This window comes from Telmatherina bonti, assembly GCF_933228915.1.
Source record: "Telmatherina bonti genome assembly, chromosome: 5".
Taxonomy (NCBI): Eukaryota; Metazoa; Chordata; class Actinopteri; order Atheriniformes; family Telmatherinidae; genus Telmatherina; species Telmatherina bonti.
Window position 1 is genome coordinate 5,857,646 of NC_136623.1, and position 11,639 is coordinate 5,869,284.

Here is an 11,639-nt window from a genome sequence, read left to right on the forward strand (position 1 = left end):
GTGGGGGTCGGAGGTGAGAGGTGGAGGTCGGAGATGAGAGGTGGAGGTCGGAGGTGAGAGGTGGGGGTTGGAGGTGAGAGGTGGAGGTCGGAGGTGAGCGGTGGAGGTCGGAGGTGAGAGGTGGAGGTCGGAGGTGAGAGGTGGGGGTTGGAGGTGAGAGGTGGGGGTTGGAGGTGAGAGGTGGAGGTTGGAGGTGAGAGGTGGAGGTGAGAGGTGGAGGTCGGAGATGAGAGGTAGAGGTCGGAGGTGAGAGGTGGGGGTTGGAGGTGAGAGGTGGAGGTCGGAGGTGAGAGGTGGGGGTTGGAGGTGAGAGGTGGAGGTTGGAGGTGAGAGGTGGAGGTTGGAGGTGAGAGGTGGAGGTGAGAGGTGGAGGTCGGAGATGAGAGGTGGAGGTCGGAGGTGAGAGGTGGAGGTCGGAGGTGAGAGGTGGAGGTCGGAGGTGAGAGGTGGGGGTTGGAGGTGAGAGGTGGAGGTTGGAGGTGAGAGGTGGAGGTCGGAGATGAGAGGTGGAGGTCGGAGGTGAGAGGTGGGGGTCGGAGGTGAGAGGTGGAGGTCGGAGATGAGAGGTGGAGGTCGGAGATGAGAGGTGGAGGTCGGAGGTGAGAGGTGGAGGTCGGAGATGAGAGGTGGAGGTCGGAGGTGAGAGGTGGAGGTCGGAGGTGAGAGGTGGGGGTCGGAGATGAGCAGTGGAGGTCGGAGGTGAGAGGTGGAGGTCGGAGGTGAGAGGTGGAGGTCGGAGGTGAGAGGTGGAGGTCGGAGATGAGCGGTGGAGGTCGGAGGTGAGAGGTGGAGGTCGGAGGTGAGAGGTGGAGGTCGGAGGTGAGAGGTGGAGGTCGGAGATGAGCGGTGGAGGTCGGAGGTGAGAGGTGGAGGTCGGAGGTGAGAGGTGGAGGTCGGAGATGAGCGGTGGAGGTCGGAGATGAGAGGTGGAGGTCGGAGGTGAGAGGTGGAGGTCGGAGATGAGAGGTGGAGGTCGGAGATGAGAAGTGGAGGTCGGAGATGAGCGGTGGAGGTCGGAGGTGAGAGGTGGAGGTCGGAGGTGAGAGGTGGGGGTCGGAGATGAGCAGTGGAGGTCGGAGGTGAGAGGTGGAGGTCGGAGGTGAGAGGTGGAGGTCGGGAGGTCGGAGGTGAGACGTGGGGGTCGGAGGTGAGAGGTGGAGGTCGGAGATGAGAGGTGGAGGTCGGGAGGTCGGAGGTGAGAGGTGGAGGTCGGAGATGAGCGGTGGAGGTCGGAGGTGAGACGTGGGGGTCGGAGGTGAGAGGTGGAGGTCGGAGATGAGAGGTGGAGGTCGGAGGTGAGAGGTGGGGGTTGGAGGTGAGAGGTGGAGGTCGGAGGTGAGCGGTGGAGGTCGGAGGTGAGAGGTGGAGGTCGGAGGTGAGAGGTGGGGGTTGGAGGTGAGAGGTGGGGGTTGGAGGTGAGAGGTGGAGGTTGGAGGTGAGAGGTGGAGGTGAGAGGTGGAGGTCGGAGATGAGAGGTAGAGGTCGGAGGTGAGAGGTGGGGGTTGGAGGTGAGAGGTGGAGGTCGGAGGTGAGAGGTGGGGGTTGGAGGTGAGAGGTGGAGGTTGGAGGTGAGAGGTGGAGGTGAGAGGTGGAGGTCGGAGATGAGAGGTGGAGGTCGGAGGTGAGAGGTGGAGGTCGGAGGTGAGAGGTGGAGGTCGGAGGTGAGAGGTGGAGGTTGGAGGTGAGAGGTGGAGGTGAGAGGTGGAGGTCGGAGATGAGAGGTGGAGGTCGGAGGTGAGAGGTGGGGGTTGGAGGTGAGAGGTGGAGGTCGGAGATGAGAGGTGGAGGTCGGAGGTGAGAGGTGGAGGTCGGAGATGAGAGGTGGAGGTCGGAGGTGAGAGGTGGAGGTTGGGAGGTCGGAGGTGAGAGGTGGAGGTCGGAGATGAGCGGTGGAGGTCGGAGGTGAGAGGTGGAGGTCGGAGGTGAGAGGTGGAGGTCGGGAGGTCGGAGGTGAGAGGTGGAGGTCGGAGATGAGCGGTGGAGGTCGGAGGTGAGACATGGGGGTCGGAGGTGAGAGGTGGAGGTCGGAGATGAGAGGTGGAGGTTGGAGGTGAGAGGTGGGGGTTGGAGGTGAGAGGTGGAGGTCGGAGGTGAGCGGTGGAGGTCGGAGGTGAGAGGTGGAGGTCGGAGGTGAGAGGTGGGGGTTGGAGGTGAGAGGTGGAGGTTGGAGGTGAGAGGTGGAGGTTGGAGGTGAGAGGTGGAGGTGAGAGGTGGAGGTCGGAGATGAGAGGTGGGGGTCGGAGGTGAGAGGTGGGGGTTGGAGGTGAGAGGTGGAGGTCGGAGGTGAGAGGTGGGGGTTGGAGGTGAGAGGTGGAGGTTGGAGGTGAGAGGTGGAGGTGAGAGGTGGAGGTCGGAGATGAGAGGTGGAGGTCGGAGGTGAGAGGTGGAGGTCGGGAGGTCGGAGGTGAGACGTGGGGGTCGGAGGTGAGAGGTGGAGGTCGGAGATGAGAGGTGGAGGTCGGGAGGTCGGAGGTGAGAGGTGGAGGTCGGAGATGAGCGGTGGAGGTCGGAGGTGAGACGTGGGGGTCGGAGGTGAGAGGTGGAGGTCGGAGATGAGAGGTGGAGGTCGGAGGTGAGAGGTGGGGGTTGGAGGTGAGAGGTGGAGGTCGGAGGTGAGCGGTGGAGGTCGGAGGTGAGAGGTGGAGGTCGGAGGTGAGAGGTGGGGGTTGGAGGTGAGAGGTGGGGGTTGGAGGTGAGAGGTGGAGGTTGGAGGTGAGAGGTGGAGGTGAGAGGTGGAGGTCGGAGATGAGAGGTGGAGGTCGGAGGTGAGAGGTGGGGGTTGGAGGTGAGAGGTGGAGGTCGGAGGTGAGAGGTGGAGGTTGGAGGTGAGAGGTGGAGGTTGGAGGTGAGAGGTGGAGGTGAGAGGTGGAGGTCGGAGATGAGAGGTGGAGGTCGGAGGTGAGAGGTGGAGGTCGGAGGTGAGAGGTGGAGGTCGGAGGTGAGAGGTGGGGGTTGGAGGTGAGAGGTGGAGGTTGGAGGTGAGAGGTGGAGGTTGGAGGTGAGAGGTGGAGGTGAGAGGTGGAGGTCGGAGATGAGAGGTGGAGGTCGGAGGTGAGAGGTGGGGGTTGGAGGTGAGAGGTGGAGGTCGGAGATGAGATGTGGAGGTCGGAGATGAGAGGTGGAGGTCGGAGGTGAGAGGTGGAGGTCGGAGATAAGAGGTGGAGGTCGGAGGTTAGAGGTGGAGGTCGGAGGTGAGAGGTGGAGGTCGGGAGGTCGGAGGTGAGAGGTGGAGGTCGGAGATGAGCGGTGGAGGTCGGAGGTGAGAGGTGGAGGTCGGAGGTGAGAGGTGGAGGTCGTGAGGTCGGAGGTGAGAGGTGGAGGTCGGAGATGAGCGGTGGAGGTCGGAGGTGAGACATGGGGGTCGGAGGTGAGAGGTGGAGGTCGGAGATGAGAGGTGTAGGTCGGAGGTGAGAGGTGGGGGTTGGAGGTGAGAGGTGGAGGTCGGAGGTGAGCGGTGGAGGTCGGAGGTGAGAGGTGGAGGTCGGAGGTGAGAGGTGGGGGTTGGAGGTGAGAGGTGGAGGTTGGAGGTGAGAGGTGGAGGTTGGAGGTGAGAGGTGGAGGTGAGAGGTGGAGGTCGGAGATGAGAGGTGGGGGTCGGAGGTGAGAGGTGGGGGTTGGAGGTGAGAGGTGGAGGTCGGAGGTGAGAGGTGGGGGTTGGAGGTGAGAGGTGGAGGTTGGAGGTGAGAGGTGGAGGTTGGAGGTGAGAGGTGGAGGTGAGAGGTGGAGGTCGGAGATGAGAGGTGGAGGTCGGAGGTGAGAGGTGGAGGTCGGAGGTGAGAGGTGGAGGTCGGAGGTGAGAGGTGGGGGTCGGAGGTGAGAGGTGGAGGTTGGAGGTGAGAGGTGGAGGTCGGAGGTGAGAGGTGGAGGTCGGAGGTGAGAGGTGGAGGTCGGAGGTGAGCGGTGGAGGTCGGAGGTGAGAGGTGGAGGTCGGAGGTGAGAGGTGGAGGTCGGAGTTGAGAGGTGGAGGTCGGAGGTGAGAGGTGGAGGTCGGAGGTGAGAGTTGGAGGTCGGAGGTGAGAGGTGGAGGTCGGAGATGAGAGGTGGAGGTCGGAGGTGAGCGGTGGAGGTCGGAGATGAGAGGTGGAGGTCGGAGGTGAGAGGTGGAGGTCGGAGGTGAGCGGTGGAGGTCGGAGGTGAGAGGTGGAGGTCGGAGGTGAGCGGTGGAGGTCGGAGGTGAGAGGTGGAGGTCGGAGGTGAGCGGTGGAGGTCGGAGGTGAGAGGTGGAGGTCGGAGATGAGAGGTGGAGGTCGGAGATGAGAGGTGGATGTCGGAGGTGAGAGGTGGATGTCGGAGGTGAGAGGTGGAGGTCGGAGATGAGAGGTGGAGGTCGGAGATGAGAGGTGGATGTCGCAGGTGAGAGGTGGAGGTCGGAGGTGAGAGGTGGATGTCGGAGGTGAGAGGTGGAGGTCGGAGATGAGAGGTGGAGGTCGGAGATGAGAGGTGGAGGTCGGAGGTGAGAGGTGGAGGTCGGAGGTGAGAGGTGGAGGTCGGAGATGAGCGGTGGAGGTCGGAGGTGAGAGGTGGAGGTTGGAGGTGAGAGGTGGAGGTCGGAGGTGAGAGGTGGAGGTCGGAGGTGAGAGGTGGAGGTCGGAGATGAGCGGTGGAGGTCGGAGATGAGAGGTGGAGGTCGGAGGTGAGAGGTGGAGGTCGGAGATGAGAGGTGGAGGTCGGAGATGAGAAGTGGAGGTCGGAGATGAGCGGTGGAGGTCGGAGGTGAGAGGTGGAGGTCGGAGGTGAGAGGTGGGGGTCGGAGATGAGCAGTGGAGGTCGGAGGTGAGAGGTGGAGGTCGGAGGTGAGAGGTGGAGGTCGGGAGGTCGGAGGTGAGACGTGGGGGTCGGAGGTGAGAGGTGGAGGTCGGAGATGAGAGGTGGAGGTCGGGAGGTCGGAGGTGAGAGGTGGAGGTCGGAGATGAGCGGTGGAGGTCGGAGGTGAGACGTGGGGGTCGGAGGTGAGAGGTGGAGGTCGGAGATGAGAGGTGGAGGTCGGAGGTGAGAGGTGGGGGTTGGAGGTGAGAGGTGGAGGTCGGAGGTGAGCGGTGGAGGTCGGAGGTGAGAGGTGGAGGTCGGAGGTGAGAGGTGGGGGTTGGAGGTGAGAGGTGGGGGTTGGAGGTGAGAGGTGGAGGTCGGAGGTGAGAGGTGGAGGTCGGAGGTGAGAGGTGGGGTTCGGAGGTGAGAGGTGGAGGTTGGAGGTGAGAGGTGGAGGTCGGAGGTGAGAGGTGGAGGTCGGAGATGAGAGGTGGAGGTCGGAGGTGAGAGGTGGAGGTTGGAGGTGAGAGGTGGAGGTCGGAGGTGAGAGGTGGAGGTCGGAGGTGAGAGGTGGAGGTCGGAGTTGAGAGGTGGAGGTCGGAGGTGAGAGGTGGAGGTCGGAGGTGAGAGATGGAGGTCGGAGGTGAGAGGTGGAGGTCGGAGATGAGAGGTGGAGGTCGGAGGTGAGCGGTGGAGGTCGGAGATGAGAGGTGGAGGTCGGAGGTGAGAGGTGGAGGTCGGAGGTGAGCGGTGGAGGTCGGAGGTGAGAGGTGGAGGTCGGAGGTGAGCGGTGGAGGTCGGAGGTGAGAGGTGGAGGTCGGAGGTGAGCGGTGGAGGTCGGAGGTGAGCGGTGGAGGTCGGAGGTGAGAGGTGGAGGTCGGAGATGAGAGGTGGATGTCGGAGGTGAGAGGTGGATGTCGGAGGTGAGAGGTGGAGGTCGGAGATGAGAGGTGGAGGTCGGAGATGAGAGGTGGATGTCGCAGGTGAGAGGTGGAGGTCGGAGGTGAGAGGTGGATGTCGGAGGTGAGAGGTGGAGGTCGGAGATGAGAGGTGGAGGTCGGAGATGAGAGGTGGAGGTCGGAGGTGAGAGGTGGAGGTCGGAGATGAGAGGTGGAGGTCGGAGGTGAGAGGTGGAGGTCGGAGATGAGCGGTGGAGGTCGGAGATGAGAGGTGGAGGTCGGAGGTGAGAGGTGGAGGTCGGAGATGAGAGGTGGAGGTCGGAGATGAGAAGTGGAGGTCGGAGATTAGCGGTGGAGGTCGGAGGTGAGAGGTGGAGGTCGGAGGTGAGAGGTGGGGGTCGGAGATGAGCAGTGGAGGTCGGAGGTGAGAGGTGGAGGTCGGAGGTGAGAGGTGGAGGTCGGGAGGTCGGAGGTGAGACGTGGGGGTCGGAGGTGAGAGGTGGAGGTCGGAGATGAGAGGTGGAGGTCGGGAGGTCGGAGGTGAGAGGTGGAGGTCGGAGATGAGCGGTGGAGGTCGGAGGTGAGACGTGGGGGTCGGAGGTGAGAGGTGGAGGTCGGAGATGAGAGGTGGAGGTCGGAGGTGAGAGGTGGGGGTTGGAGGTGAGAGGTGGAGGTCGGAGGTGAGCGGTGGAGGTCGCAGGTGAGAGGTGGAGGTCGGAGGTGAGAGGTGGGGGTTGGAGGTGAGAGGTGGAGGTTGGAGGTGAGAGGTGGAGGTGAGAGGTGGAGGTCGGAGATGAGAGGTAGAGGTCGGAGGTGAGAGGTGGGGGTTGGAGGTGAGAGGTGGAGGTCGGAGGTGAGAGGTGGGGGTTGGAGGTGAGAGGTGGAGGTTGGAGGTGAGAGGTGGAGGTTGGAGGTGAGAGGTGGAGGTGAGAGGTGGAGGTCGGAGGTGAGAGGTGGAGGTCGGAGGTGAGAGGTGGAGGTCGGAGGTGAGAGGTGGGGGTTGGAGGTGAGAGGTGGAGGTTGGAGGTGAGAGGTGGAGGTTGGAGGTGAGAGGTGGAGGTGAGAGGTGGAGGTCGGAGATGAGAGGTGGAGGTCGGAGGTGAGAGGTGGGGGTTGGAGGTGAGAGGTGGAGGTCGGAGATGAGAGGTGGAGGTCGGAGATGAGAGGTGGAGGTCGGAGGTGAGAGGTGGAGGTCGGAGATGAGAGGTGGAGGTCGGAGGTGAGAGGTGGAGGTCGGAGGTGAGAGGTGGAGGTCGGGAGGTCGGAGGTGAGAGGTGGAGGTCGGAGATGAGCGGTGGAGGTCGGAGGTGAGAGGTGGAGGTCGGAGGTGAGAGGTGGAGGTCGGGAGGTCGGAGGTGAGAGGTGGAGGTCGGAGATGAGCGGTGGAGGTCGGAGGTGAGACATGGGGGTCGGAGGTGAGAGGTGGAGGTCGGAGATGAGAGGTGGAGGTCGGAGGTGAGAGGTGGGGGTTGGAGGTGAGAGGTGGAGGTCGGAGGTGAGCGGTGGAGGTCGGAGGTGAGAGGTGGAGGTCGGAGGTGAGAGGTGGGGGTTGGAGGTGAGAGGTGGAGGTTGGAGGTGAGAGGTGGAGGTTGGAGGTGAGAGGTGGAGGTGAGAGGTGGAGGTCGGAGATGAGAGGTGGGGGTCGGAGGTGAGAGGTGGGGGTTGGAGGTGAGAGGTGGAGGTCGGAGGTGAGAGGTGGGGGTTGGAGGTGAGAGGTGGAGGTTGGAGGTGAGAGGTGGAGGTTGGAGGTGAGAGGTGGAGGTGAGAGGTGGAGGTCGGAGATGAGAGGTGGAGGTCGGAGGTGAGAGGTGGAGGTCGGGAGGTCGGAGGTGAGACGTGGGGGTCGGAGGTGAGAGGTGGAGGTCGGAGATGAGAGGTGGAGGTCGGGAGGTCGGAGGTGAGAGGTGGAGGTCGGAGATGAGCGGTGGAGGTCGGAGGTGAGACGTGGGGGTTGGAGGTGAGAGGTGGAGGTCGGAGATGAGAGGTGGAGGTCGGAGGTGAGAGGTGGGGGTTGGAGGTGAGAGGTGGATGTCGGAGGTGAGCGGTGGAGGTCGGAGGTGAGAGGTGGAGGTCGGAGGTGAGAGGTGGGGGTTGGAGGTGAGAGGTGGGGGTTGGAGGTGAGAGGTGGAGGTTGGAGGTGAGAGGTGGAGGTGAGAGGTGGAGGTCGGAGATGAGAGGTGGAGGTCGGAGGTGAGAGGTGGGGGTTGGAGGTGAGAGGTGGAGGTCGGAGGTGAGAGGTGGGGGTTGGAGGTGAGAGGTGGAGGTTGGAGGTGAGAGGTGGAGGTGAGAGGTGGAGGTCGGAGATGAGAGGTGGAGGTCGGAGGTGAGAGGTGGAGGTCGGAGGTGAGAGGTGGAGGTCGGAGGTGAGAGGTGGAGGTTGGAGGTGAGAGGTGGAGGTTGGAGGTGAGAGGTGGAGGTGAGAGGTGGAGGTCGGAGATGAGAGGTGGAGGTCGGAGGTGAGAGGTGGGGGTTGGAGGTGAGAGGTGGAGGTCGGAGATGAGATGTGGAGGTCGGAGATGAGAGGTGGAGGTCGGAGGTGAGAGGTGGAGGTCGGAGATGAGAGGTGGAGGTCGGAGGTGAGAGGTGGAGGTCGGAGGTGAGAGGTGGAGGTCGGGAGGTCGGAGGTGAGAGGTGGAGGTCGGAGATGAGCGGTGGAGGTCGGAGGTGAGAGGTGAAGGTCGGAGGTGAGAGGTGGAGGTCGGGAGGTCGGAGGTGAGAGGTGGAGGTCGGAGATGAGCGGTGGAGGTCGGAGGTGAGACATGGGGGTCGGAGGTGAGAGGTGGAGGTCGGAGATGAGAGGTGGAGGTCGGAGGTGAGAGGTGGGGGTTGGAGGTGAGAGGTGGAGGTCGGAGGTGAGCGGTGGAGGTCGGAGGTGAGAGGTGGAGGTCGGAGGTGAGAGGTGGGGGTTGGAGGTGAGAGGTGGAGGTTGGAGGTGAGAGGTGGAGGTGAGAGGTGGAGGTCGGAGATGAGAGGTGGGGGTCGGAGGTGAGAGGTGGGGGTTGGAGGTGAGAGGTGGAGGTCGGAGGTGAGAGGTGGGGGTTGGAGGTGAGAGGTTGAGGTTGGAGGTGAGAGGTGGAGGTTGGAGGTGAGAGGTGGAGGTGAGAGGTGGAGGTCGGAGATGAGAGGTGGAGGTCGGAGGTGAGAGGTGGAGGTCGGAGGTGAGAGGTGGAGGTCGGAGGTGAGAGGTGGGGGTCGGAGGTGAGAGGTGGAGGTTGGAGGTGAGAGGTGGAGGTTGGAGGTGAGAGGTGGAGGTTGGAGGTGAGAGGTGGAGGTGAGAGGTGGAGGTCGGAGATGAGAGGTGGAGGTCGGAGGTGAGAGGTGGAGGTCGGAGGTGAGCGGTGGAGGTCGGAGATGAGAGGTGGAGGTCGGAGGTGAGAGGTGGAGGTCGGAGATGAGAGGTGGAGGTCGGAGGTGAGAGGTGGAGGTCGGAGGTGAGCGGTGGAGGTCGGAGGTGAGAGGTGGAGGTCGGAGGTGAGAGGTGGAGGTCGGAGGTGAGAGGTGGAGGTCGGAGGTGAGCGGTGGAGGTCGGAGATGAGAGGTGGAGGTCGGAGGTGAGAGGTGGAGGTCGGAGGTGAGCGGTGGAGGTCGGAGGTGAGAGGTGGAGGTCGGAGGTGAGCGGTGGAGGTTGGAGGTGAGAGGTGGAGGTCGGAGGTGAGCGGTGGAGGTCGGAGGTGAGCGGTGGAGGTCGGAGGTGAGAGGTGGAGGTCGGAGATGAGAGGTGGAGGTCGGAGATGAGAGGTGGGGGTTGGAGGTGAGAGGTGGAGGTTGGAGGTGAGAGGTGGAGGTGAGAGGTGGAGGTCGGAGATGAGAGGTGGAGGTCGGAGGTGAGAGGTGGAGGTCGGAGGTGAGAGGTGGAGGTCGGAGGTGAGAGGTGGGGGTCGGAGGTGAGAGGTGGAGGTTGGAGGTGAGAGGTGGAGGTTGGAGGTGAGAGGTGGAGGTGAGAGGTGGAGGTCGGAGATGAGAGGTGGAGGTCGGAGGTGAGAGGTGGAGGTCGGAGATGAGAGGTGGAGGTCGGAGGTGAGAGGTGGAGGTCGGAGATGAGAGGTGGAGGTCGGAGGTGAGAGGTGGAGGTCGGAGGTGAGCGGTGGAGGTCGGAGGTGAGAGGTGGAGGTCGGAGGTGAGCGGTGGAGGTCGGAGGTGAGAGGTGGAGGTCGGAGGTGAGCGGTGGAGGTCGGAGGTGAGCGGTGGAGGTCGGAGGTGAGAGGTGGAGGTCGGAGATGAGAGGTGGAGGTCAGAGATGAGAGGTGGGGGTTGGAGGTGAGAGGTGGAGGTTGGAGGTGAGAGGTGGAGGTGAGAGGTGGAGGTCGGAGATGAGAGGTGGAGGTCGGAGGTGAGAGGTGGAGGTCGGAGGTGAGAGGTGGAGGTCGGAGGTGAGAGGTGGGGGTCGGAGGTGAGAGGTGGAGGTTGGAGGTGAGAGGTGGAGGTTGGAGGTGAGAGGTGGAGGTGAGAGGTGGAGGTCGGAGATGAGAGGTGGAGGTCGGAGGTGAGAGGTGGAGGTCGGAGGTGAGCGGTGGAGGTCGGAGATGAGAGGTGGAGGTCGGAGGTGAGAGGTGGAGGTCGGAGATGAGAGGTGGAGGTCGGAGGTGAGAGGTGGAGGTCGGAGGTGAGAGGTGGAGGTCGGAGGTGAGAGGTGGAGGTCGGAGGTGAGAGGTGGAGGTCGGAGGTGAGCGGTGGAGGTCGGAGATGAGAGGTGGAGGTCGGAGGTGAGAGGTGGAGGTCGGAGGTGAGCGGTGGAGGTCGGAGGTGAGAGGTGGAGGTCGGAGGTGAGCGGTGGAGGTCGGAGGTGAGAGGTGGAGGTCGGAGGTGAGCGGTGGAGGTCGGAGGTGAGCGGTGGAGGTCGGAGGTGAGAGGTGGAGGTCGGAGATGAGAGGTGGAGGTCGGAGATGAGAGGTGGATGTCGGAGGTGAGAGGTGGATGTCGGAGGTGAGAGGTGGAGGTCGGAGATGAGAGGTGGAGGTCGGAGATGAGAGGTGGATGTCGCAGGTGAGAGGTGGAGGTCGGAGGTGAGAGGTGGATGTCGGAGGTGAGAGGTGGAGGTCGGAGATGAGAGGTGGAGGTCGGAGATGAGAGGTGGAGGTCGGAGGTGAGAGGTGGAGGTCGGAGGTGAGAGGTGGAGGTCGGAGATGAGAGGTGGAGGTCGGAGGTGAGAGGTGGAGGTCGGAGATGAGCGGTGGAGGTCGGAGGTGAGAGGTGGAGGTCGGAGGTGAGAGGTGGAGGTCGGAGGTGAGAGGTGGAGGTCGGAGATGAGAGGTGGAGGTCGGAGGTGAGAGGTGGAGGTCGGAGGTGAGAGGTGGAGGTCGGAGATGAGAGGTGGAGGTCGGAGGTGAGAGGTGGGGGTCGGAGGTGAGAGGTGGAGGTCGGAGGTGAGAGGTGGAGGTCGGAGATGAGCGGTGGAGGTCGGAGGTGAGAGGTGGAGGTCGGAGGTGAGAGGTGGAGGTCGGAGATGAGCGGTGGAGGTCGGAGATGAGAGGTGGAGGTCGGAGATGAGAGGTGGAGGTCGGAGATGAGCGGTGGAGGTCGGAGGTGAGAGGTGGAGGTTGGAGGTGAGCGGCGGCGGTGGTGGCGATGCTAACGTGCGCCCGGTTGCCATGACAACAGCCTAATGAGCCCTGTCAGGAGGATTATGGGTCGGGGAGGTCAGAGGTGGCTGGGAGGCCTCACACGGAGATCTGACCCTGAGTCTGTTTGTTGTTCTTCATGTGGAGGAGATTAAAAGCCTGAATGAAGCAGCGCTGCACGTGCTGCTGCAGGGGATCAGCTGCTTACATAACTCAGAACACACACACCTAATCGGATCATGTGATCTCACACACACACCTCAGGTCCACTCAGTTCTGCAGGCTTTAACTGCTGCTTGCCTCAGCGGCTCGGTTTCACACCACTGGGATGAGATCTGGTTAAAGGTGCTCGTTGCTACGGCAACCAGACAGTCACTGTTTAATGTTCCACAGAAAATAAAATAAAAGCTTCATTTCAGATTTTATTCCCAGTAAA